At 40.6% G+C, this 26,373-nt stretch overlaps 1 pseudogene; it reads left to right on the top strand.

Moving 5' to 3' along the window:
- Positions 1–598: 598 nt before the first annotated feature.
- Positions 599–20,193, top strand: LOC100586260 (annotated as a pseudogene).
- Positions 20,194–26,373: the final 6,180 nt, after the last annotated feature.

Genomic DNA, 26,373 nt, shown 5'->3' with positions numbered 1-26,373 from the left:
AACCAATAGAAAAGAAATCACGCTAAACAAACAGAAAAAAAAGGAAAATTAGAAGGTGGATCATGGTACCCAAGGGCAGGAAATGAAACAAAGCCTCGGGGGGATTCGGAGCCAGGAACTAGAAAAGTTTCAGGACCTGGGCTTTCTCTCTCCATCACTCTGGGCCACAGGTCTCTTGACATCTCAGTCCTAACTTCTCCCTCCTTCCCACTCTCTCTCCGGGTTGGGGGTCGTCTCTGCTTCCCTGGGCACGAAGTCAAAATGGTCAGCATACCATCCTCTCAGTGCAGCAAGTACTGACTGGAGTCTCTGTGCTCAATCCAAATCCAGGAGAGAGAACGGAGGGAGTCAAGCTTGGCTCAGGTGCCACCAGGAGCTGATCCTCTACGGCCAAAGATGTCAGGGTCACAAAACACACAGAGCCTCTTGAGACCCAGCCTTGAGAGAAGGGACGTGGGGGGCTGAGCAGAACCCTCCAATGTTGCTCATAGAGGACCGTGAGGGTTCGCTGAGACTGGGGAGGTGATGTGGAGAGACACCAAAGCTGCATTTCTTTGTGCTAGAGTTTGGCAACATTTGAAAAACCCAGGAGGTTACGATGCTGAAGCTTTTTCTAGTAGGTGTTGGGCAGATGTCAAACTTGTGTCACAAGCAGGTGGTGGGAGCTGCCTCAGAAGAAGCCTTTGGGTCCCATGGGGGCTTGGCTAAGATCTGGTGGGTAGGTCTTGGTGGAGAAGTTGCCTTTATAGAGAAACAGTCGGCTTGAAAGGGCATGGAAAAGAATGAAGGCTAAGACTTCACGAAATGGTGTTTTCTTCCTCAAGCTGAGTTATTTTTCCTTAAGCCTAAAACACAAGGGAAATGCTCTCTTGTGACAGCCCAGCCAGAGTGACTTGGGCTTTCAAGTCTCTATACAAAGGGGGAAAAAAAATCACACAATCCGGTCTTAGAAAATTCCTTAGCAATTTATCAAACAAGTTGGCAGCATTTTCTCGTTTGATTGACTATTTCTCCAAAGTAGGCAGAGAAAGGACAGTCACCCCCATTTTAAGGGTCAAGTGTCTTGATCTGGTGCAAAATTCCAACTTTTGCTCCGGAATTTTCTTCTTTTCTTCCATTCCTCTACCTCCCCATCCCCGCACAGGGAGAAGTTGGGAAGGAGCTGGGATCAACCAGCAGCAATGTACTCCCTCAAGGAGGGACCTTGCAGGTCATGGGGAAGTCTCCAGAGAAGCAGGTACCTTAGGCCTTGGCAGTCCCCCAGGGAGGTGAGTCAGAAGGGACAACGGAGAGAAAGAAGATCCAGGACAAGATACTGGCAAATAGAAAGAAAGAGATCAAACTGATCGCCCAGATAAGAAATCAGCACTGAGGCAAAAATCTATGTAGCCCATCCCAGGAGTCAACAATAAATGCTTCTTATGTTTCATAAACCTATTCCATGGAGACTGCCAGCCCTTGAAGCCTAGAGAAAGCCTGGCATCCTAGTGAAGATCTCATCTAGTCTCTGCACTTAGACCTGTGCAGATTGTAACGTTAGCCACTATAAAAGCCTCAGTTTTTCTCATCTGTAAAATTGGGCAAAATAAGGTACCTAACACCACACGGTTATTTAAAGCCTTAATTCATGTTATGCACCCAATGCATGGCAATTATGATTACCATTTCCAGCCCATATCGACTTCAACATGTATAAGGAAACTCAGGCTCTGGGATGGGATGAGGGTGGAGTCACCTCACTTGAGCAGGGCTAGACAGCCGAAAAGGGAGCAAAGTCAGCTTTGAAGGCAGCTTCCCCAAATCCAGTTGGCAGTGCCCCCCACTATGGCAGTAGTACTGATTTTAATTCAGCTGGATCTCAGCAAGGATATGGACCCAGGCCATGAGGAAAAAAGAAAAGGAATAAAGACGGCAAGAGTTTGTCCACCTCGTTTCCTCCTTCACCATCTGGTGCTCCTAAAGGAGGCTTTAATAATCCATCCTTTCTGCTGAGAAACACACTTGTGGATGCAATTACAATGTGTCATAGTACAGGGCACAGGCTCTGTCTGGACTCAGACCCAACTTGGTTCCAATCCCAGCTCAGTCCCTTTCCAGCCATGTGATCCCGAGCACATCACACCACTGTCTCTGAGCCCCAGTTTCCTTAACTGTTAAATGGGGATAATGACACAGACGTGCATGTTTTACATGAGGGTTAGAAAAAAACAATGAATGCCAGCACACAGTAGGTATCCTAGATAGTCGAGATGGTGATATTAATGATGATGTTGATATCAACAGCTTCCATCTGCAAAACTATCCAGTGGGCAGGGCATGTTGGAATGACAGCTCAGCCATGAAGCCATCCAGCTATGTCCCTCAGTTATCTCCATTAGCAGATGAGGGGAGTGAGGCATAGAAAAGTAAAATGGAATGTTTCTTTCACCAGTAATTGGACAAACTGCCAGGATGTGACTCTTGATGGGATGCACCGACAACCAACAGTGCTTACACAGAATTCCTGCCAAAAATGCATAACCCAAATCTAATCATGAGGAAACATCAGACAAATCCAGACCAAGGGACATTCTACAGAACAACTGGCCTGTATTCTGCAAAAATGTCAATGTTATGAAAGACAAAGAAAGACCAAGGAACTGTTTCAAATTAAAGGAGACTAAAGAGATAAGTATGACAACTAAATGCAAAAAGTGATCTTGAACCATTTTTTTTTTTTTTTGCTCCTGGATCAGAGTGGGAAAAAAATTACTATAAAGGACATTTTGTGGACAATTGGTGAAATTTGAATATAGTTGTATATTAGAGAATAGTATGTATTCATGTTAAATTTCTGGATTGATCGTCATTTTCTGGTTGTGTAAAATCATCTTCTCACTCTTAGAAAGTACACACTTTTGATGGAATGGCACATGATTATCTGCAACTCTCAAAAAATATATACACATATGTATATATCTATATGCATACATATATTATAAGATAAAGGAATTATATGTGACTGAATATGAATTGGCAAATTTGAACAAAGGGTATGCAAAAGGTGTTTGTCCAATTCTTACAACTGTTCTATACTTTTGAAATTATTTCAAAATAACAAGTTAACAAAAGTGAAATATTTGATATGTTTGAAAAAGCTAGAAGCCTACACTGAAATTATTTTCATCAGAACGGAGTCTTTTCATTGCATATTCAACGGAAAAAAATTTGATTCATTGATCAGTGGCTTGTCAACATCAAAATTTGCGATTATCTTTCTTCGTATCATGAATATGTTCTTTCGTAGCTGTTATTCCCATGAGGTCCAATTTTCCTAGGCAAATTTTATGATCTCAATTTTGTCATGCAGATGTAGGGTCTTCCACCAATGTTTAGTCAATATTTACTGGACGCAGTGTTAGTCTTTGTGTTTTATTTTCTCTTGCTTATTTCTACCAGGTAAAAGTTATTATAAGTTTTGCAATTTCCAGTGTTCCCAGTAAGCTGTAATTCTTCAAACAGGTTTTTTCCCCCCCTAAAATTAATTTTGTTGTGTAGAGTTTAGAGGGATTCTCTAACCCTGGCTAGGCATCTGAATTTCCTGGGAGCTTTTGAAAAGTACAAGTTTTCCGGCTTCTCTTCAATCTCAAGTTTCTGATCCAGGCGGAATCTGGATATTTGAATTTTTAAAAGCTCCCTGCCTCTCAGGTTCTGTGGTAGTCACTGGCCCATCATTGGTGTGGTTACCGCCTTGCCTTGTATTATTGGTTCTTAAACTCTTTGGGCCTTGCTATTCTATTTTAACATTCCATTCTCCCAACTTAACTGTGAGGTCATTGAAGAAAGGGACTGAGCAAATGATTTCTTTATGGCCAGCACAGCTCACTACAATTATTAGGTAAGGCAGCAAAACAATATTAGTTGATTGATTGTTGGCGCAACCAAAACTTTGAATAGCAACATCAAGAGAAGGAACTTTAAAAAAAATTGTGAGACCGGGCACGGTGGCTCACACCTGTAATCCCAGCACTTTGGGAGGTTGAGGCGGGCAGATCACCTGAGGTCAGGAGTTCGAGACCCACCTGGCCAATGTGGTGAAACCCCATCTCTACTAAAAATACAAAAAAGTAGCTGGGTGTGGTGGCAGGTGCCTGTCATCCCAGCTACTAGGGAGGCTAAGGCAGGAGAATCCGGGAGGCAGAGGTTGCAGTGAGCCGAGATCGTGCCACTGCACTCCAGCCTGGGCAACAAGAGCGGAACTCTGTCTCAAAATTAAAAAAAAAAAATTGTGCAAGAATATATATAACATAAAATTTACCATTTTAAACATTGTAAGTGTACAGTTCAGTGATATGAAGTGCATTCACATTGTTGTGTAACCATCACTATTCATCTTCGTAATTTTTCATCATCCCAAATGGAAACACTACACCTATTAAACACTAACTTCCCATTCCTCCTACCTGCCCCTGGCAACTACTGTACTACTTTCTATCACTCTATGAATTTGACTATTCTAAGCACTCTCATATAAGGGGAACCACACAATATTTGTCCTTTTGTATCTGGCTCATTTCACTAGCACAATGAATCTTAAAGATTCATTCATGTTGTAGTATGTATCAGAATTCCATTCCTTTTTAAGGCTGAATAATATTTCATTGTATGGCTATACCACATGTCGTTTATCCATTCATCCATTGATGGACACTTGGGTTGTTTCTACCTTTTACCTATTGTGAATAATGTTGCTATGAATATTCATGTGTAAGTATCTGTTCAGTTCTCTGCTTTCAATTCTTTTGGGTAGATACTCAGAAGTCGAGTTGTTGGATCTTATGGTCATTCTATTTCTTACTTTTTGAGGAATCACCATAACATTTTCTACAGTGGCTAAAGACTGTTTTTAAAAGCTGCTTTAATAGAGGTAGAATGATGATTGATCCTTTCTGAATTTCATGCTAACTCTGTTGAGAAACAAAATCCATACATCTATATTTAGCAACCTTAAAGAATCATAAGAAGTTACCCTGCCCTCTTTGTTTTGTGGGAAATTGATTGCATTAAAGGCACCAATTCTGCATACCTCCTCGAATCTAGCCCTTTTTGTCATGTGACTTTGCAGGTCTCACTAAAAAGATAGACTCTATTTCCCATTCCTTGAATCCCAGTTTGGCTATGTGACTTTGGACAGTGGGATGTTAGCAAATTTCACATAAGAAGAGACTTTCAAAGTGCTTGTGCAGGTCAAGCACAGTGGCTCACACTTGTAATCTCAACACTTTGAGAGACCGAGGCAAGAGGATTGCTTGAAGCCAAGAGTTCAACACCAGCCTGGGCAACAGGGTGAGACCCTGTCTCTACAAAAAATTTAAAAATTAGCCAGGCATAGGGGTGCACACCTGTGGTCCCAGCTACTCAGGAGGCTGAGGTGGAAAGATGACTTTAGCCCAAGAGCTTGAGGCTGCAGTGAGCTGTGATCACACCACTGAACTCCAGCCTGGGCGACAGCATGAGACTCCATCTCAAAAAAATAACTAAATAAAAATAAAAGTGCTTGTGCAACTGAATTTGCACTTGCTTTTGCCCTTATGCCTTCACCGTGAGAATATAGTTGTCCCTCGTATCCATGGGTTCCACATTTGTAGATTCAACCAACCATGGATTGAAAATATAGTTAGGCCTATGATGGTTGCATCTGTACTGGGCATGTACAGATTTTTTTCTTGTCATTATTCCCTAAACAATACAGAATAACAACTATTTACATAGCATTACATTGTGTTAGGTATTGTAAGTAATCTGGAAACGATTTAAAATTTACAGGCGGATGTGCATAGGTTATAGGCAAATATGATAACATTTTATATAAGGGCCTTGAGCATCTGTAGATTTTGTTTTCTGTGGAGGTCCTGGAACCAATTCTTCATAAATATCCAGGGACAACTGTATACCCAAGCTAGTCTGCTGGAAGAATAGGAGAGAAAAGTGAAATGGAGTTTAGTTATTCTAGCTGATCACCACATGTGTGACCCCCCCACCAACAGCCAGCTACCCCCAGAGAGTGAGAGAGCTCAAAGCAGACTAGAGGAACTATCCAGATTAAATCTCCAACCCGCAGACTCAAGAGCTAAGTAAATGCTTATTGTTTTTTGTAACTGAGTTTTGGAGGTGATTTGTTACACAGCATTATTGTGGCAATAGATAACTGATAAATCTACCCTCCTCCTCTGCCAATATGCTGCATTTTCTGCACCTGTCAAAGGGTGATGAGACAACTAATTTTACTGACTTCCTATTGCTGGCATGAGAAGTAAATGCCAGAATTGGCCAGGTCTAGCATCTGGGCAGTTATAATCTAAAGGTGGATTTCTCTCTTCCTCCTTGAAGGTTACCCTCTTTTTTAGTTTATTGGGAAACAGGGCTATAGAGGGCATCTGTTCTCCATTCCCCCCCTTCTGGTGACAGTGTCTCAATTTTTCTTAGAGAAAAAAGCCTTCTCTCTTGCTCAGTCGATGTGTTCTGGGTGGACTTGCTCTACCCCTGAGTGCCATCAGCAAATGACCCAGGCCTGGCTAATCATGTATGCCATCCCCTTGGCAAGATGGTCATATGACAGGCCAAGCCAATGAGATCCAGATTTAAGAGTTTGAATGGAAAGTTTTCTTTTCCTTTGAGATGACTGCGAGGATATAGTTTAAGTTTAGAGGAACCAAAGGGTGCCATGTGGAAAGAGCTTGCCTGAATTCAGCTGACACAGAGGAAAGCAGAGCCCAGCTATGGGAAGACACAGTCCCAATGACATGGTTAGAACCCCTAGATCCAGCCAGACCTGAAGCTGTAGTTCTTTGAACTTTTTAGTTATGTGTGTCAGTCCATATTCTTTTTGCTTGCTTTGTTTTGTTTTGTTTCTGTTAAAATAATTTAAGGAAAGACTCTGTCGCTTGTAACTGAAAAATATTTGTCTTGCATTCCTCCTCAGTCACCTTCCTGACTGCATGTTCCTTCTCATAATGGGCCTCTCCACAGTGCTCTTAGCCCCACTGTTGTGAAGAACCACTGTGCTTATCCCTGCTGGATAACATTTGGGATTCCCAAGCTAAGTCCACCTGATAAAGTGACACTACTTCCCCACAGCCTGTGGGAACAGAGAGAATATTGGCAGGTCTAGGCTAACCGGGCATCCTAGTTTGCCCTGGCCAGTTCTGGTTTATGCCTGTTGTCTCAGCGTATTTACTAATAGCACCCCTTTCACTATCCATAGTATCATTGCTTGAGTAATCATTTATATCGTCAACCTTAGCAGGTCATACTTCCTTTTATCGTGTCATCCTTTTATTGTCCACATAAAGCTGACTGGCAGAAAACAAAGATAGCTGGGACAACATCAGCCATTCCACGTGCTCCTACAATGTAACCTCGTCTTTCTTCCTCAAGGGCTGCAATCTAATTCTCCTCCACTTGAATTTGGATGGAACTGCAACTGCTTCAACCCATAGACCACTGTGGAAGTGATAAGGAGTAACCTCCTAGACTATGGAAGTCTAGGAAAAGACAATGTTGCTTCCACTTTTTTCATTAGATTGCTCATACTTGGATCCCTGAGCTGTTCTGTAAGAAGTCCAACTTCCCTGAGGCTGCCATGTTGTGAGGAAGCTAAGCCATGTTGAGAGGCCATGTGTAGCCACTCTGGTGGGCATCTGTGGCAGAAGGACTCTAAGATGCCCCCCTCCCCTTACCCTCATCTCCTGGTATTCACCCTTGCATAATCCTCTCCTCTTGGTGAGGGTGAGACCATAACTTGCTTCTAATCAGTGGAACACTGTTAAGGTGAGGGGATGTCCCTTTTGTGACTATGTTACACGAGATTATACCTCCCATCTGCCTAGTGGACTCTGTCTTGCCACTTTTGATGAAACAAGTGGGCGTGCATGGGAGTTTCACATGTCAAGGAACTGAGGACAGCCTCTGCCTAGCAGGAAACCAGGAACCTTAACCCTCAGTCCAGCAACCCAAAAGGAATTGAATCCTGCCAACAACTATGTAAGTGAGCTTAGAAGCATATCCTTCTCCTGTTGAGCCTGCAATGAAACACTAGCCCTTGATTGCAACCTCATGAGCAGAGTCCTCCCCATCCAAATTGTGGGATAATAAATGTGTATTGTTCTAAACCATCGTGTGTAATAATTTGCTACTAATTAGAGAACTAATTCACAGTCTTAGTCTTTGAGTCCTCCCTGCTCAGGCACTCAGTGAATGAAGAGATTCCAGATCATTCTAGTCCTCAGCTTTTGACTCACCTCCCAGCCATTAAGTCCCCTGGTCCCAAACATTGTGGAGCAGAGACAAGTCAGCTCCTCCACACCCTGTCCAAATTCCTGGCCAAGAATTCAGAAGCATAATAAAATGGTTGTTATTTAAAGCCATTATATTTGGGGGTAGTTTTTAAGACAGCTATAAAGAATGAACCAGAGAATCTCTTTTTTTTTTGTTTTGTATGAGATGGAGTTTCACTCTTGTTGCCCAGGCGGGAGTGCAATGGTGCAGTCTCCACTCACTGCAACCCCTGCCTCCCAGGTTCAAGTGATTCTCCTGCCTCAGTCTCCCGAATAGCTGGAATTACAGGCGCCCGCCACCAGGCCCAGGTGATTTTTTTTTTTTTTTTTGTATTTTTAGTACAGACAGGGTTTCACCATGTTGGCCAGGCTGGTCTTGAACTCCTGACCTCAGATGATCTGCTTACCTCAGCCTCCCAAAGTGCCGTCTCAATTTAAAACTGTACATTAAATATGACCTTTTCATGATCCATGACATAAGTGACCCCCCAGTAGCTAACATCACAGCTAGGTCTTCAGGTCCTTCGTGTTCCTTAAGAGCATCCAGGCAGTTTCCATGGACCTTTTGTCAACTCTTGTGCCAAGGGTGTAGTCTTGCCCCTGGTTGCCCACCAACAGTAAATTTCTTAGCAATTTAGAGCTCCTATTAAAGATTTCATGTGATTGCTTATAAGGATTTAATTGAGTTCTAGACGATGGCTACACCTCTCTCCATTATCTGGGTACATGGGAATGGTTACATTCTTCCAGTTTTACTCAATTCAAACCTCTCTACCTTCTACCTGTTCCCAAAAGGCTCTGGTTAAGGACCTATGTCTACTGGGGAGAAGGAGGGGAGGGATGGAGAAAAGCATGGTCAGAGAACTCAGCAGGAGGATGGAGGTTAAGCTCTTGCTCAAATCGCACAATCTCATTTTTCTCTCTGGGACAGCAGAGACTCTTACTCAGGAGAAAGGACCTCTCTGCACACACATGTACACACACACACACTCCTTGTGCCTTCCTTACCATAGCAGGACAATGAGATTTTGACTTGCATCTGTTACTTTTAAAAATAATGGAGTCTGGTGCAGTGGCTGATGCCTGTAATCCCAATATTTTGGGAGGCCAAGGCGAGTGGATCACCTGAGGTCAGGAGTTGGAGACCAGTCTGGCCAACATGGTGAAACCCTGTCTCTACCAAAAATACAAAAATTAGCTGGGTGTGGTGGCCTGTGCCTGTAATCCCGGCTACTTGGGAGGCTGAGGCAGGAGAATCACATGAATCCGGGAAGTGGAGGTTGCAGTGAGCCGAGATCACTGCCCTCCAGCCTTGGCAACAGAGCAAGACTCTGTCTCAAAATAATAATAATAATAATAATAATAATAATAATAATAATAATAATGCAATACAGTCATGGCTTTGGAGATTCTTCAAAGAAAGAAATATTTTTAGCTGAGTTTTTTCAAGTAGCTGAGGATTACCTCTCTAAGCATCAAAACTTTTATTTCAATAATTTGGAATGGACATCTTTCTGAAATGTAGTGTACCCTTCCCTGCCTCTTAAAGAATGGATAACATTATTCCCCCTGCCTTTCCTGAAATCTCACATTGAGCACTGCCCCCAAACATATTAAGATGAATTAACTGAGCCCAGGATATTGATACAATAGCATGAGTTTTCAAAAGGAAAACATGGTCTTTCCCCAGATTTTTGAGAGCTATTGAGTATGCATTCAGTTCTTCAGAAGTCAATGTCTGACTACATGAAATGGGAAACAGCCCCTCCATGATGCAAATATATCCTTCCTACCAAAATGTAAATGCAATCCAGACATCCTCCAGGCTTGATCAGCCTGTGGGTAGAAATGAGGTCACGCTTTATTTATTTATTTAACAAATACTTACCTAGGGCTTGCACTGAGCCATTCCTACTGCATTAAGATCAACTGATGTTTGACCAAGATGCCAAGAACACAATGGGGAAAGGACAGTCTCTTCAACAAATGGTGTCGGGAAAATGGATATCCACATACCTAAGGACATGAGACCCTTATCTCACACCATATGCAAAAATCAACTCAAAATAGATTAAACATTTAAAAGTAGACCTGAAACTGTAAGACTACTAGAAGAAAACGAGAAACATTCCATGACATTGGTATGGATAATAATTTTTTGGTGATATGAAACCAAAAGCATAGGCAACAAAAGCAAAAACAGACAAATGGGATGACATCAAACTAAAAAGTTCCTGTGCAGCAAAGGAAACAATCATCAGAATGATGATAACCTAAAAAAATAGGAGAAAATATTTACAAACCAAACATCCAATGAGGGGTTAATACCCCAGATATGTAAGGAACTCAAATAACTCAATAGCTATAAAATAAATAACCCTATTAAAAAATGAGCAAAGGGGCTGGGCACAGTGCCTCACACCTGTAATCCCAGCACTTTGGGAGGCTGAGGCGGGCAGATCACAAGGTCAGGAGATCGAGACCATCCTGGCCAACACAGTGAAAACCCGTCTCTACTAAAAATACAAAAAATTAGCCAGGTGTGGTGGCATGCGCCTGTAGTCCCAGCTACTTGGCAGGCTGAGACAGAAGAATCACTTGAACCTGGGAGGTGGAGGTTGCAATGAGCCGAGATCACGCCACCGCACTCCAGCCTGGGTGCCAGAGCAAGACTCTGTCTCAAAAGAAAAAAAGAGAAAAAAAAAAAGAGCAAAGGACCTAGACATTTCTCAAAAGAAGACCTACAAATGGGCAACAGGTCCATGAAAAAATACTCGACATCGCTAATCATCAGGGAAATGCAACTTAAAACCAGAATGAGATATCACCTCACACTTATTAGAATGGCTACTATAAAAACAAAAATGAAAGATAAGTGTTGGTGAGAATGTGGAGAAAAAGCAACCCTGGTACACTGTTGGTGGGGATGTAAATTAGTCCAGCCATTATGGAAAACAGTATGGAGATTTCTCAAAAAATTAATAATAGAACTATCATATGATCTAGCAATCCCATAACTGGATATAGATCCAAAAGAATTTAAATTAGTATGTCAAAGAGGTATCTGCCCTTCCATGTTCACTGCTGCATTATCCATAATAACCAGGATATGGAATCAACATAACTGTCCATCAACAAATGAATGGATAAAGAAAATGTGGTAAGAAAATCACCAAGAGAGTAGATTTTAAGTATTCTCACCACAAAAAAAGCATGTGAGATGATGCATTTGTTAAATAGATCAATTTAGCCACTCCACATCATTTCAAAACATCATGCTGTATACCATCAATATATATACATGTGTTATTAAAAATAAATTGAAAAAAATTTTTAAATCTAATCCTCGTAACAACCTTATGACGTATCTATCTATTTTACAAGGGAGGAAACAGAGACACAAAAAGGTAAAGTAACTTGCTCAAGAACATGAAGCTCATAAATGAACCTGGGTTTTGGACCCAGGAGCCCAACTCTGGAGCCTGTACTTATATTTACTTTACTCTGCTGAATCTCACTGATGTGGGTCCCCTACCTACACGGTGGAAGTGTTTGAGTCTCCTTAGTAAGGTTCCCTCCTTCTCTGTTTATTACTGTTTCCAGAGTCCCTGGGAGGTGTTGTGCATGGGCTGTGTTCCCTTGGATTCTGCCCCGGAAGGGCGGGTCTGCCACTGCGTATTCTAAGCCACTATCTATTATCACAACAATGCTATATAACAAACAACCCCAAAACTCAGTGGCTTCAAATAATGAACAAGAATTTGGTTCACGAGTCCACAGATCTGTTGAAAGGTTCTTTCTGTCTTAGCAGGGCTTGCTTACATATCTGGGCTTAGCTGGTTCTTAGCTAATCTAGGTTGACTGGGACAAGTGGGGCCACTTGATTCTGGTCCACATGTCTCTCATCCTCCAGCAGGCTAGCACAGGCACCTGCACTTGGTAATGGCAGAGGAACGAAAGCAGACAAGCTCAATTGTGCAGACACTTTTCAAGTCTCTGTTTAGATCACGTTTGCTAGCATCCCATTGGTAAAGACAAGTCCCATAGCTGACCCTGAGTCAGATTGGTAGAATATGCACAATTACACAGCATCAGGCATGATTACAGGAAGGGATACAGAACTGGGACCATGAATACATTCGATCTACCACACTCATCACCAATTTTCATTCTTCTAAAAAATATCAGAATAAAATTAAATTTCAAAATAAGAAATCATTTAGATAAAGCTGCCAAGATTCTATAAATTAAAACTGTGCTCTGAGAGATGGTAATGAAGAAACCCAAATAAGGGGCAATATAAACCAATGGTTTCTTTATAAAAGGAAAACAGCAGCATTCTGCTATATCAGTAGGAAATGAAACTGAGAATTCAGAACTCAGCCTGCTGATGTGCCAGGGAGGCCCCACATTCTGGTGGCAAAGTGGCAGTCAGCAGGGTAGCCATTGTGTGGGCCTGGTGTCTGAGCAATAATGTTAGCACAGAAGTCACATCAGAGCAGGCCGCCAGCAAAACTGACTCAGTTAGCAACTTCTTAGCATATCAATGTCTCATTTTGTTTCTCCGGCAAAAATCTCAAATATTGGATTGCCTGATTCAAAATTGGCCCCCAGGCAACCTCAGTTTTTCCAGGAGAGTACACTGAATATCTGTTTATTCCCATTCCTGGAAAGCAGGAACTGTCATTTTCTGGGCTCACACAGCCTGCACATATAGCCTGGTTATAATTCTTTCTCCGAGAAATGGGGGAGCCCTGTTAAGACAGCCAAGCTGGTCTCCAGACTTAGAGATCCATGGCCCCTTGCTTCTAAAGCATGAATCACTGGAAATATCAACCTCTCTGAGATAGTAAAGGTCAAGACCTGTGGATAAATGTTGAAAAATCAGAAAAGCCTCAGTAGACAGTAAAATTTACCAAAACCAAAAACAAAACACCAAATAAAAAAAAATGAGCCAAAGATCCTGGAGTACTCTGCTTTTCATTACAGGGACACCAAGATGTTTATAATGGCAGCTCATTGCCTTAAAATACGACTTTGATGGAGGAACAGGTGATTCAGTGTTCCCTGGGCCCTTTCCCAGAGTGTGTCAGAGTCGGGAGGAATCTTTTGAATCCTTTGAATCCGTTTTGAGCATTTGCCATATACCGGGTGCTTCATAAGCGATTATCTCACTTAACTCCTAAAGAATCCCCTGTAAGGTAGAGCTGTATACATCCCCAATTTACACATAAGGAAACTGAGGCACGAAGCTTCAGTGAAGGAAGTTACCCAAGTCATACAGCATCAGTCTAACTCAACTGGAAACTGAGGCACGAAGCTTCTGTGAAGGAAGTTGCCCAAGTCATACAGGGCATTAGTCTAACTCCAGAACTGGCCCTCTGAGACATGACTCTGTGAAGCTACTCGTTCAGGGGTGCCCTTCAGATACCACCAAGCCCAGTGGCCTTCAAGATTAGGGGGCTCATCCACAGGGGTTACAATTTCCCAGGTAGAGTTGCCACACACAGTTTTAAGATACTCCATTTCTAGATTCTCAGCTTCTATGTGTACGATTTCCTAAAACTTACCTGCCTTAGGCCAGGCGCGGTGACTCATGCCTATAATCCCACACTTTGGGACGGGGAGGCAGGCAGATCACCTGAACTTAGGAGTTCGAGACCAGCCTGGCCAACATTGTGAAACCCTGTCTCTACTAAAAATACAAAAATTAGCCGGGTGTGATCTCACACCAGTTAGAATGGCAATTATTAAAAAGTCAGGAAACAACAGATGCTGGAGAGGCTGTGGAGAAATAAGAATGCTTTTACACTGTTGGTGGGAGTGTAAATTAATTCAACCATTGTGGAAGACAATGTGGTGATTCCTCAAGGATCTAGAGCCAGAAATACCATTTGATCCAGCAATTCCATTACTGGGTATATACCCAAAGGATTATAAATAATTCCACTATAAAGACATATGCACACATATGTTTATTGCAGTGCTATTTACAATAGCAAGGACTTGGAACCAACCCAAATACCCATCAATGATAGACTGGATAAAGAAAATGTGGCACATATACACCATGGAATACTACGCAGCCATAAAAACTGATAAGTTCATGTCCTTTGCGGGGACATGGATGAAGCTGGAAGCCATCATTCTCAGCAAAGTAACACAAGAACAGAAAACCAAACACCAAATGTTCTCACTGTCAGGGGGTGGGGGCATAGGGGAGGGGTAGCATTAGGACAAATACCTAATGAATGCGGGGCTTAAAACCTAGATGATGGGTTAATAGGTGCAGCAAACCACCATAACACATGTATACTTATGTAACAAACCTGTACATTCTGTACATTTATCCCAGAACTTAAAGTGAAAAAAAAAAAAGGAAAAAAAATAGTGGGGTGTGGTGCCACGTGCCTGTAATCCCAGCTACTCAGGAGGCTGAGGCAGGAGAATTGCTTGAACCCAGGAGGCAGAGGTTGCAGTGAACCAAGATCATGCCATTGCACTCCAGCCTGGGTGATACAGCAAGGCTCGGTCTCAAAAGACACATACACACACACACACACACACACACACACACACACACCCCAAAACAAACAAACAAAAAAAACAAACAACAAAAAAAACTGACCTGCCTGAGAACTCCCATGTGAAAATGTGAACCTGGATTTCCTTTCTCACCTTCCCTTTCTCAGCTACCCTTCTCCCCTTTGATACAGTAAAGGTGTGTCTCTTATCCATCCCAAACCTTACCGTGAGACATTGCCTGGAGAGGGAAAAAACCTGAGTTGGAGGTAGGGGGAGAGAGGGCACCAAACAGAGGTCTGAGGGCAAATGTTGGAAAGTTAACGTTCTTTTAATCAAGATTCCCCAGACCCTTCCCCAGTCATCTCAGTGAGAGATGAATTCCCATTAATTTTACATTTTCTGTTTAACAATTATCTAAATTTTAATCAGTTGTATCCCAAAATTTATTGCGTTGATATCTCAATTCAGAAAAATGTTTAACCCTTAAAGCCTTATTATCCCAGGAAATAGAAAAATTCTGAAAATTTTGCCTACAAACGTATTTTTGATTTAGATATTATGACATGATGATCCATATGAGACTTACCAGCAGAAAAAATATATGACATTCCTATAAAATTCTATGGGGAAAGTAGAATGGAAATAATGATTTAAAGGAGAAAGAGGAACATAAAATTTCTAACTGTGAAAGGAGAGTTTGTTCATCAATTTTTCAATGGATGATGGTGGGTATAAAATTACTGTGATATTTAAATTCCATTGGATATATTTAAAGGAGTGATGTTAGCAGTTTAATTTTAAACATTAATATTTACAATACAGAGAATGTTACACCCTTTACAACTATTTAAAACCATGATGAAAAATTTAAAAAATATTTGATTATGTAGTTTTTCAGAATGTGTTTGGTGGCACATGAGCAAAAAACTGTGCAAAGGCCTCTGGCCTCTGGTTTTGTCCAACTGCTTTTTTTTTTTTTTTTGGATGGAGTCTCACTCTACCACCCAGGCTGGAGTGCAGTGGCAAGATCTCAGCTCACTGCAACCTCCACCTCCCGGGTTCAAGCGATTCTCCTGCCTCAGCCCCCTGAGTATCTGGGACTACAGCTGTGTGTCTCCACACCCGGCTAATTTTTGTAGTTTTAGTAGAGATGGAGTTTCACCATGTTGACCAGGCTGGTCTCGAACTCCTGAGCTCAGGTGATCTGCCCACCTCGGCCCCTCAGAGTGCTGGGATTATAGGCATGAGCCACCGCGCCTGGCCTAGCTGCTCTTTTTACAGATGAGCCATTTGAAAGTCAGAGAGAAGAAAGGACTTACTCAAGGTCATATGGCAAAATAGTGCCTGAGCTAAGACCAAAGCTGGTCTCAGGATACCCTCATGGGCCCTCTTCTTTTTCTTTCTCTCTCTCTTTTTTTTTTTTTTTTTTTTTTTTACAAATGCAAGCTTGCTGTATCAGGCTGAGTCTAGCAGTTCCCAGCACTCAAACGGGATGAATGGCATGCAAGTTCATCAAGTGTTTATTTACAGACCTGAGAGCAGGACTAGGGCAAAGCAACAGAGGCCAATCAAGCACCAGGGACTAGCAACAGTGCAAAGCCATTTCCACCCCGGGGCCAGAACAGGTAGAGGGAAAGAGCCCTTACCTGGACCTGATGAGACCTGTAGCTATAGGAGAAGGCCCCCAACAGGACCTGTGTCTTTAGGGGAGGCATCAGGGCACTGCCAAACCACAGCTAGCAGCAAAAGAGCTAGGGGAGCAAATCCACCGACCTCTCTCTCCTCCTATGCTGTTTTCCTGCCAGTACCTTCATTGGTCAAATCATCCAGAAGCCAAAGGGCAGGGGAGCTAATTGTTACAGTCCTAAGAGGTCACCTCTTTGGGCACAGAGTAAGGCAGAGAAGGGCAGAGAGTCTAGGGGGCAACCAGAGAATGTCCACCACACATTCCATTTTGAACTTGACATTTGTACTTAAACAAAAAGAATAAGTTTCCCCGTCAAAAAAAAATCACAGCAAAACAAAGAAATCTGCCCCCCAGAAGAATCAGAAAGCCCATATTTTTGAGGCAGGAGGAATATCAGAGCAGTTTGGAAGGATTTTTATTTTTCATTTTGTAACTACGATACACAGATATCTACTTATTTTAATACTATAATATTTTGTCATCTCCTTTCATTGAAAACTGATCTTCATTTTTGCAAAAATTGCCTGATTAAATCCTCACTCATGAATGCTTCAATAGGCTGCTACAAACTACAACTAAAACCCAGGAGTTGACGGAAAGTCCCTGAGAAAAAGCAATGTTAATGGACACCTTAAACAGAATTATATTATCAAAGATAATATAAATTATTAATAGCCATATACTAAAGAGAGGTTAATCCAGCTAGAATTCTATTGAAAGAATGTATGCAATTGCCATAATTGCCAAAAATGCTTTCACACTTAAATCACCTTTCTAGGCAACCTTTGTTCATGTTATAGAAAGAGCAGCACCCTCTAGGGGCAGGGAGTGACAATGGTCTATTGCCCTTTGACTTGTGTTTTTCCTCATACCAGTAAAGCCATGATGGAGGTAGGGTGGAGGAGGGATGAGGAGTATTTTTATCCCCAGTCCTCTTCCAAAAGAAAGCGAGTGGGTGATGCACAAAGACCCTCAGCTGGGAAACGGAAGACCCAGGTTCCTATTCTGGCACAGTCGTTGATTCGTTTTACATTCTTGGTTAATGTCCTTCTCTCCAAACTCAAGTTTTCTCTTTGTAAATATTTATCTCCAGTATCTCTTATACTTCAATTGCTTCAGCTCTAAAACTAGAAAAAGCAAAAACAGAAACAAAAATGTTACAGAGTTGTCCCAGGTACTAGGTAATACTTGTGAAAAAAACCTTTGTAAATTGTCAGATGCTAAAGCAACATAAGGGAGGCCACACGGCATAGTAAGAACACATGACCAGGGTTAGTTAACCTGGGTATAAAATTATAGCCTGAGATTTCAAACTTCTGGCTATGGTATAGGAAGGAGAACAGCAAATATTTTCCCCAAAAAGTACCCATAAAGCCGGACAAAACTGATAAAACAACCCTTTCACTCCTCTTGAAATCAACTAAAGGCACACAATTCCAGAAGCATTTATGTTTGAAAAACTATTGAACTTTGGGTAAGAACAGTGGAAGTGTCGTGTCTTTACCTGGGGCTGATCCTAACTTCTACCTTCTTCCCAGCTTAGTTGGTTCTGAGATTCTGCCAGGATATGGCAGGTCCATGAGGACAGACAGCTACACTTATTCAATTTGGAGCAATAGGTACCCATATCCAGCAGCACTGGTGAAAGTGATTATCCTGGCATCAAGTGAGGAGGGAGAGCCAATGGCTCTTCTTGTCTGAGATTACAGTCACGGTTAAGGCAAGCATATTCCTGGCTGAGGGTGCACATATGAGCAGCAGAGACCAAAGAGGGTACAAACTATGTACACAATCCTGGCTGACCCTGAGGCTGGACACATGTGCACAGGAGACCCAGAAGGGCCTAGCTGAAATTAAAATGCTGGAGTCGACTTAACAATGGCCTAAACTTTGAATCTATTCCCTTACCCACACACAGATTTCAGCACAAGACAGAATCCTTACTTGCTTGAGGCACTTCAGCACAACCTCTGTCCTATCATTAGCTGACTAGTGGGCTACACAGACACAGGCATGAGCCTTAAGAAGTCGGTCTTAAAAAGGAAAACAAGAATTAAAAAAAAAATCTGGGCAGAGATATCAGCAGCTCCATATTACTGGGGAGATAGATTTAACTCAGGTAGGTTACTAAACAGTGAACAAATTTTAAAAAGAACAAACCTTCAGGGGGGGAAATACAGAATCCAGAGTTGCTACAATATATAACTAGAATCTTCAGTTTTCAAAAACACCACCAACAAAAATGAAATATGCAAAGAAAGAAAATATGACTCATGCTAAACAAAAAGGGGAAATGATAGAAACTCCCTCTGAGTGATTCTAGGCATTTGATTTATCAGACAGACATCAAAGCAGCTATTTAAATATGCTTAAAGGGCTAAAAAAAATCACATTTAAAAAATTAAAGTATAGAAACATTGAATCAACAAATAGACAATCTCAATAAACAGACAGGAATTATTGAAAAGAACCAAAGAGAAATTCTGGAGTTGAAGACATAATAACTGAAATGAGAAATTCACCTAGAGGACTTTAACAGAAGATTCATGATGGCAAAAGAATGAATCAGTGACCTTGAAGATAAAAATTGAAGAAAAATGAATACAGCCTTAAAGACTTTTGGGAAAACATCAAGTATATCAACACACATACAATGGTAGTCCCAGAATGAGAGGAGAGAAGAAAAAGGAAGAAAAAATTTGAAGAACTGATGGTAGAGGGGCGGGTGGCCGGCATGGCTGGGGGCGGCCGGGCTGCTGGGCCCCGGACCTTGGCCTGCACCCTGTGCAGCCGCTCACTCTCCTTCCTGCTGCAGGTGTACGCGCTGCTGCCCGGCCACACCGACACACTTCAACCCCGGAATCTTCCTCTTCTGCTGCTGTGAGCCGCCATGCTGTGCTGGCCTGTGAGTTTTTACCAATCAGCTACCCAGGAAAAATGATTTTTACTCATATGGGCCCACCTTCTGAGAATCCTCCCCCAGAAACAGGACAATCAGTGTGTCTCTAACTTAAGTCTGGTGCTCACCTCTGCAGGGTTTGTGGCTGTTTAGGCCCCCAAACGTGCTCCAGATGCCACAAAGCGTATTACTGCAGCAGGGAGCATCAGACCCTAGACCGGAGATTGGCACATAAGCAGGCTTGTACACAACCAGATGCTTTGGATCATATAATTCCAGACCACGACTTCCTTTTTCCAGAATCTGCAATTGTAGTAGAAACAGAAGATGAAGATTACACCTGAGGTTGTGGAAAAGGAAGATTACTCAGAGATTATAGGGAGCATGGGTGACACACTTGAAGAAGAACTGGATTGCATGGCAAAACATGAATCCAGGAAAGATAAAATTTTTCAGAAGTTCAAAACTCAGATAGCCCTTGAACCAGAACAGATTCTCAGATATGGCAGAGGTATTGCCCCCATCTGGATTTCTGGTGAAAATATTCCTCAAGAAAAGGATATTCCAGAGAATATCCTTTGTGATGCCAAGAGAATGTTTGAATTCCAGGTATGCCTCAGCTCCTAAACTACCTGAAGGCTGACAGACTGGGCAAGAGCATTGACTGGGGCATCCTGGCTGTCTTCACCTGGGCTGAGAGCTGCAGCTTGGGTACTGGCTATACAGAATAATTTGTGTGGAAGCAGGATGTAACAGATACACTGTAAAGGCATCTTAGAGCCTTAAAAAACATTAATAATCTTTTATACCTTGCAATTCCATTTCTGGGACTTCATCCTAAGGAAGTACTTATACCAAAAATAGAGGTGCAGAGATGTTGAGACATTGCTTACACAGTGTCTACATATTAGTGAAACAAAAGTGTCCAGTGACAGGGAATTAAATACATTTTGGTACATCCACAGTGGAAGGCTACACAGTCTTAATTACACACACCTATATTGACAATCGAGATACCATTATGGGTGGTATTCATGGTATGACCCTATTCTTGTAAAAATATTTGTATATGTATATGTGCACAGAAATAAATCTGCAAAGATGATAAAAAAGAAATAATGGTAGAAAACTCCAACTTCGAGAAAAAAAATTAAGATAGCACAGAGGCACAATAAACTTCAAGTAGGATAAATACAAAAAGATCCACATCTAAACATATCATAGTCAAAGTGTTCAAAGACAAAGAAAATCTTAAAAGCAGAAAGAGAAAAATGATTCACTATGTACAGGAAAGTACAATACTTTTAATTCCTGATTTTCATCTAAAATAATGAAGACCAAAAGGACATATTAAAAATACTGGGAAAAAATGCTGGGAACGGTGGCTCATACCTGTAATCCCAGCACTATGGGAGGCCAAGGCCAGCAGATCACAAGGTCAGGAGTTCAACACCAGCCTGACCAACATGGTGAAACCCCGTCTCCACTAAAAATACAAAAATTAGCTGGGCACGGTGGCTCATGCCTGTAATCCCAGCTACTCAGGAGGCTGAGGCAGGAGAATGACTTGAACCCAGGAGGCGGAGGTTGCAGTGAGCCAAGATCATGCCACTGCACTCCAGCCTGGGCAACAGAGCAAGACTCCGTCTCAACAAAACAAAACAAACAAACTGAGGAAAAAAACTATTAAAGTATTCATATTAAGCAAAGCTGTCCTTCATAAATGAAAGCTAAATAAAGCTATTCCTAGATAAATAATAAATAGGCTGAGAGAATTTGTGGCTAGAAGATCTGCTTTACAAGATACCATAAACAGTCCTTCAGGCCAAAAGGAATTGACACCAGGTTGTAATTTGAATCCACAGGAAGAAATGAAAACCACCAGAAATAGTAAATATATAAGTTAATTTAAGAGAGTCTTATATTAACCTGTAAATGCTATAAGAAAATACAGCACCATATGGCACTCATGCTATATATTTTTGTTTCATTCTCTTACCTTCTTAAAAAGATAAAAGATTTCATAAAAAAAATTAACATTATTAGGTTTATAACCTGATAATATATGTGTGTGTGTATATAATGTATATATGTGTATATACATATACATATATAAGTATGTATGTATGTGAATGTGTATATATATATATATATATATATATATACACACACACACATACACATACATAACAGCACAAAGGAGGAAAAGAAGGAATGGGGCTATACAGAAGCAAAGTTTCTATATTTTACTAGAATGGAGTTAGTATTATGAAGTACATAGTGGTGAGTTAACATGCATATTTTAATCCTAGAGATACCAACAAGAAGATAACTAAGAAATATATAGGTGTTAAATGGTATATGAAAATATTTAATACAAAATGAGAAAGTAAAGAAAAAACAGGATAAAAAGATAGGAGATATATAGAAAAAAAATATGAAATGGCAAATATAAATCCAACCTATCAACAATTACATTAAAAGTGAACGGTCTAATTATCCCAATCAAAAGGAAGAGATGATCAGATTCTATTTTTAAAAAAGCACGATTCAACTACATGCTCTGTATAAAAGACACACCTTAGATTCAAAGACACACATAAGTTAAAATATAGAGGATAGAAAACAGATATGCTGGCCGGGTGCTGTGGCTCATGCCTGTAATCTCAGCTCTTTGGAAGGCTGAGTTGGGTGGATCACCTGAGTTCAGGAGTTTGAGACCTGCATGGCCAACATGGAGAAACCCCGTCTCTATAAAAATATAAAAAGTAGCCAGGCATGGTGGTGCATGTCTGTAATCCTAGCTACTTGGGAGGCTAAGGCAGGAGAATCGCTTGAATCCAGGAGACGGAGGTTGTAGTGAGCCGAGATCATGCCACTGTACTCCAGCCTGGGCAACAGAGTGAGACTCCATCTAAAAAAAGAAAAAGGAAGGAAGGAAAGGAGGAAGGAAGGAAGGAAGGAAGGAAAGGAGGAAGGAAGGAAGGAAGGAAGGAAGGAAGGAAGGAAGGAAGGAAGGAAAGAAAGAAAGAAAGAGAAAAGAAAAAATATATGCCCTGCAAGCAGTGACCAAAAGAGAGCTAGAGTGGCCATAATAACATCACAAAAATAGACTATAAGACAAGAAATAAGCTGGGCATCGTGGCATGTACCCATAGTCCTAGCTACTCATGAGGCTGAGGCAGGAGGATCACTCAGGCCCAGAAGTTTGAGGTTACAGTGAGCTATGACCATGCCACTGCACTCCAGCCTGGGCAACAGCGAGACCTTTGTCTAACAACAACAACAACAACAACACATAGTACTACAGACAAAGAGGGATATTTTATAATAATATAAGAGTAAATACACAAGGAAAATATAGCACTTATATGTGTACCTTATAACACAGGCCCCAAATGCATTAAATAAAAACTAAATAATTGAAAAGAAAAACACAATTCAATAACAATAACTGGAGAATACATACCGTGCAAGCTCCAGCCTACACACTTGGGAACCCTCACTGCATCCCCATCTTTTGATCACACCATAAAACCCCAACTCAGTCTCCTTTGCTTGCTCTCTTAAGCAGTTTTTTTGGTGGGGGGGGGAGGTGGAGGGGGAGTGGGACCAGTGTGAGAACCTTTCCTGATCTCTCCAGAAAACTTCATTTGGTGAGTAATAAACCTTTTCCTACTCTCTTGGTGTATTATGGCATCATCAGAGTCAATCCTCAAACCAAAGTTTGGGTGGCAGGTCCATGCCACACCTGGATTTAATGGACTGAAATCAGAAATTTCAATCATTTGTGTCTAGAGACAGAAATATGGGATTAGGGATATCCTTAAAGTGGCCCTGGGTTTGAGGGTGTTCACAACAGTAGAATTTACACAGCATTATCAACCAACTTGAAGTATTTAATATCTATAGAACACTCTGCCCAAGAACAGCAGAATTCACATTCTTTTTGAACACATATGAAACATTTTTCAAGACAAACCACAGAACGAGTCTCAATAAGGTTAAGAGGATTAAAATTATACAAAATATGTTCTCTATCATAATATAATTAAATTAGAAATCAACAATAGAGGAAAATTTGGGAAATTAAACATTTCTAAATAACAAATAGGTTAAAGAAATCACAAGGGCACTTAGAAAATATCTTTAACTTATTGAAAATGAAAGCATAATATACCAAAATTTATGAGATGCAGCTAAAAAACTGCTTAGAGAGAAATTTAATGCTTTAAATGCCTATAACAGGTATGAAATTGAAGGGAATAAGGAGTGCATTAATAAGGCCTCACATTGTGATTATATCAATAACCTAAACTTTGATCCTACAAAACTAAGAAGAGTAAATAAAAACCAAACAAGCAGGAAAAAAGAAAATAACAAAGATCAGATAAAATATGACATTTTAAAAGATTGAAAATAGAGAAAATGAAACCAAAATTTGGTTCTTTGAAAAGATCAACAGAATTGACAACCTTTAGCTAGACTGACCAAGAACGAAAGAGAGAAGGCACAGATTACCAAAATCAAGAGTGAAAGAGAAGCCATTATTAGAGTCTTAACATAAATAAAAAAGATTATAAAAGAATATTATGAACACTTTGTGTCAATCATAATGTAACTAAATGAAAATTTTTCCCACAAAGATCAGACCCAGATGACTTCACTGGTGAATTTGATCACATATTAAAGAAATAATATCAATTTTTCATGAACTCTTAAAAATATAGAAGAGAACACTTTCTAGCTCATTCTATAATAACAATATTATCCTGAAACCAAAACCAGACAAAAGTATCACAAGAAAACTGCAGACTACTATCTCTTATGAATGTAGATGCAAAACTCCTCAACAAAATACTAGCAAAGTGAATTCAGCAGCATATTCAAAGGATCATACATCATGACCATATGAGTTTTGTCACAAGAATGCAAGTTTGGTTCAGCATACGAAAATCAGTTAATGTAATACGTCATATTAATAAAATAAAAAGAAAAAACCCACATAATCATCTCAATAGACTCGGAAAGAAACACTGGACAAAATCCAACAACTAGTATTAATAAAATCCCAACAAATTAGAAAGAGAGTGGCATCTATAAAATAGCCACAGCTACCATCATTCTTAATGGTGAAAGACTGAATACTTTACTGTTAAGATCAAGAACAAGGGAAGGATATCTGCTTTCATCATTTCTATTCACCATTGTACAGGAAGTTTTCACCAATACAATAAAGCAAACAAACAAAACAAACAGTCACACAAATTGGAAAGGAAAAAGTAAAATTGCCTTTATTCAGAGATGACATGAACCCTTATCTACAAGATCCCTCAAGGAATCCACAGAAAAACTACTAGCAGTGAAAATACAAGAAGAATGGACAAAAATGAATTGTATTTCCATGTTAATAACATGCAGCTCAATTAAATTATTCCATTCACAATAAAATAACAATAAAAAACATTCCAGCCCAGTGCAGTGGTGTGCACCTGTAGTATCAGCTACTTGAAAGGCTGAGGTGCTAGGATGATTTGAGCCCAGGAGCTTGAGACCAGCCTGCACAGCATAGGGAGCCCTTGTCTCTATTTAAAACAAACAAACATTTCATTCACAATAAAATAAAATAAAGAATAAACTATATTACATTTAACAAATGAAGTGCTAGACATGTATACTAACAACTACAGAACATTGCTAGCAGAAATTAAAGGAGATCTAAATAAACTAAAAGACATCCTATGTTCATGGATTGGAAAACTCAGTATTGTCATCATGGCAATTCTCCCAAAATGGATCCGTAAACTCATTCTCTTTCTGAGGAATTTGCTTAAATCCTTTGAATCTTCTTCCTCATCTACAAAATGAACACAATAATCTCTTTCTCACAAGGTCATTGTGAGGATTCATTGAGAAAAATATATGTCCAATGATTCGCATGATATCTGGCACAGAGTAAGTGCTGGTTAAATGAGAGGAGAAAGACAGGGATATCTAGATGTTACTTCCAATGGAAACATGAGCTATTTTAGAGAGTTGTCTGCACTTCTGTATTAATTTCTAATTTCACAGAGCTGATACTAATTTGTGCAACCCAGTTAAAGTTACACCAATTGGCTTAGAAATTTATATCTGAGACAAAGGAATTATTCAAGATCACCATTTTTGTGACATCCGTGAAAACTGGGTTCCATGATTCTAAATTCTTTTGCAGGAATATTCATTTGTTCAACAGCATCTATTTAGCACTTACTGTGTATCAGAAACTGGAAGTATAGCAGTGAAAAAGAAAATTTTCCATCATGGAGCTTACATTCTGAGAGAGAGATAAATGATAAACAGATAAATAAGCATAAAAACAAACATTGTGCCACATGTCAAGTGCTATAAGGAAACAGAAAGCAGGGTGAAGACCCAAAGAGATGCGAGGTCCTGTTTTGGCCCAGGGTACCAGGTAGAATCCTCTCTGAGGGGATGACACTTCATTAGAGACCAGAGAGAAGTGAGGGAACCAACCATGTGATAATAACTATTTTGCCTTTTTAAGAAGTTATATTCTGTGATTACATAAATTTCGAAGATGTCAGATGACAAATCCCTTTCTGACTACTTTTCAGGGGTTATATTATGCTAATTTGCAAGCAGCATTTCCAAGAGGGAAATGTGGTTCACACAACTTCCCAAACTTTTCTGACCATGGTACCCTCTATCCCAGGGTGTTTTGCAGAAACACCATTCCACAGGGCAGGAAAACACTGAGCTGGCAACCTCAGAGAATGAGAAACATGCTGATCCTGGCCAGCTGGTGAGGCAGTTTTGTTAGGAGCAGGCATTGGCATTTTAATACCCCAGTGTGCTGCGCTCTGGATCCACAAGCCATAAAAGGGTGATGGCAGACTTCCAACCAGAGGCATCTTTTCCCTGAAGAGAAGGGAAGCTTGGCTCTG

Source organism: Nomascus leucogenys, chromosome 8 (genome assembly GCF_006542625.1).
Source record: "Nomascus leucogenys isolate Asia chromosome 8, Asia_NLE_v1, whole genome shotgun sequence".
In the NCBI taxonomy this organism is placed as follows: domain Eukaryota; kingdom Metazoa; phylum Chordata; class Mammalia; order Primates; family Hylobatidae; genus Nomascus; species Nomascus leucogenys.
Note: the sequence above shows the minus strand (reverse complement) of the source record. Positions and strands in the feature narration are given on the sequence as shown.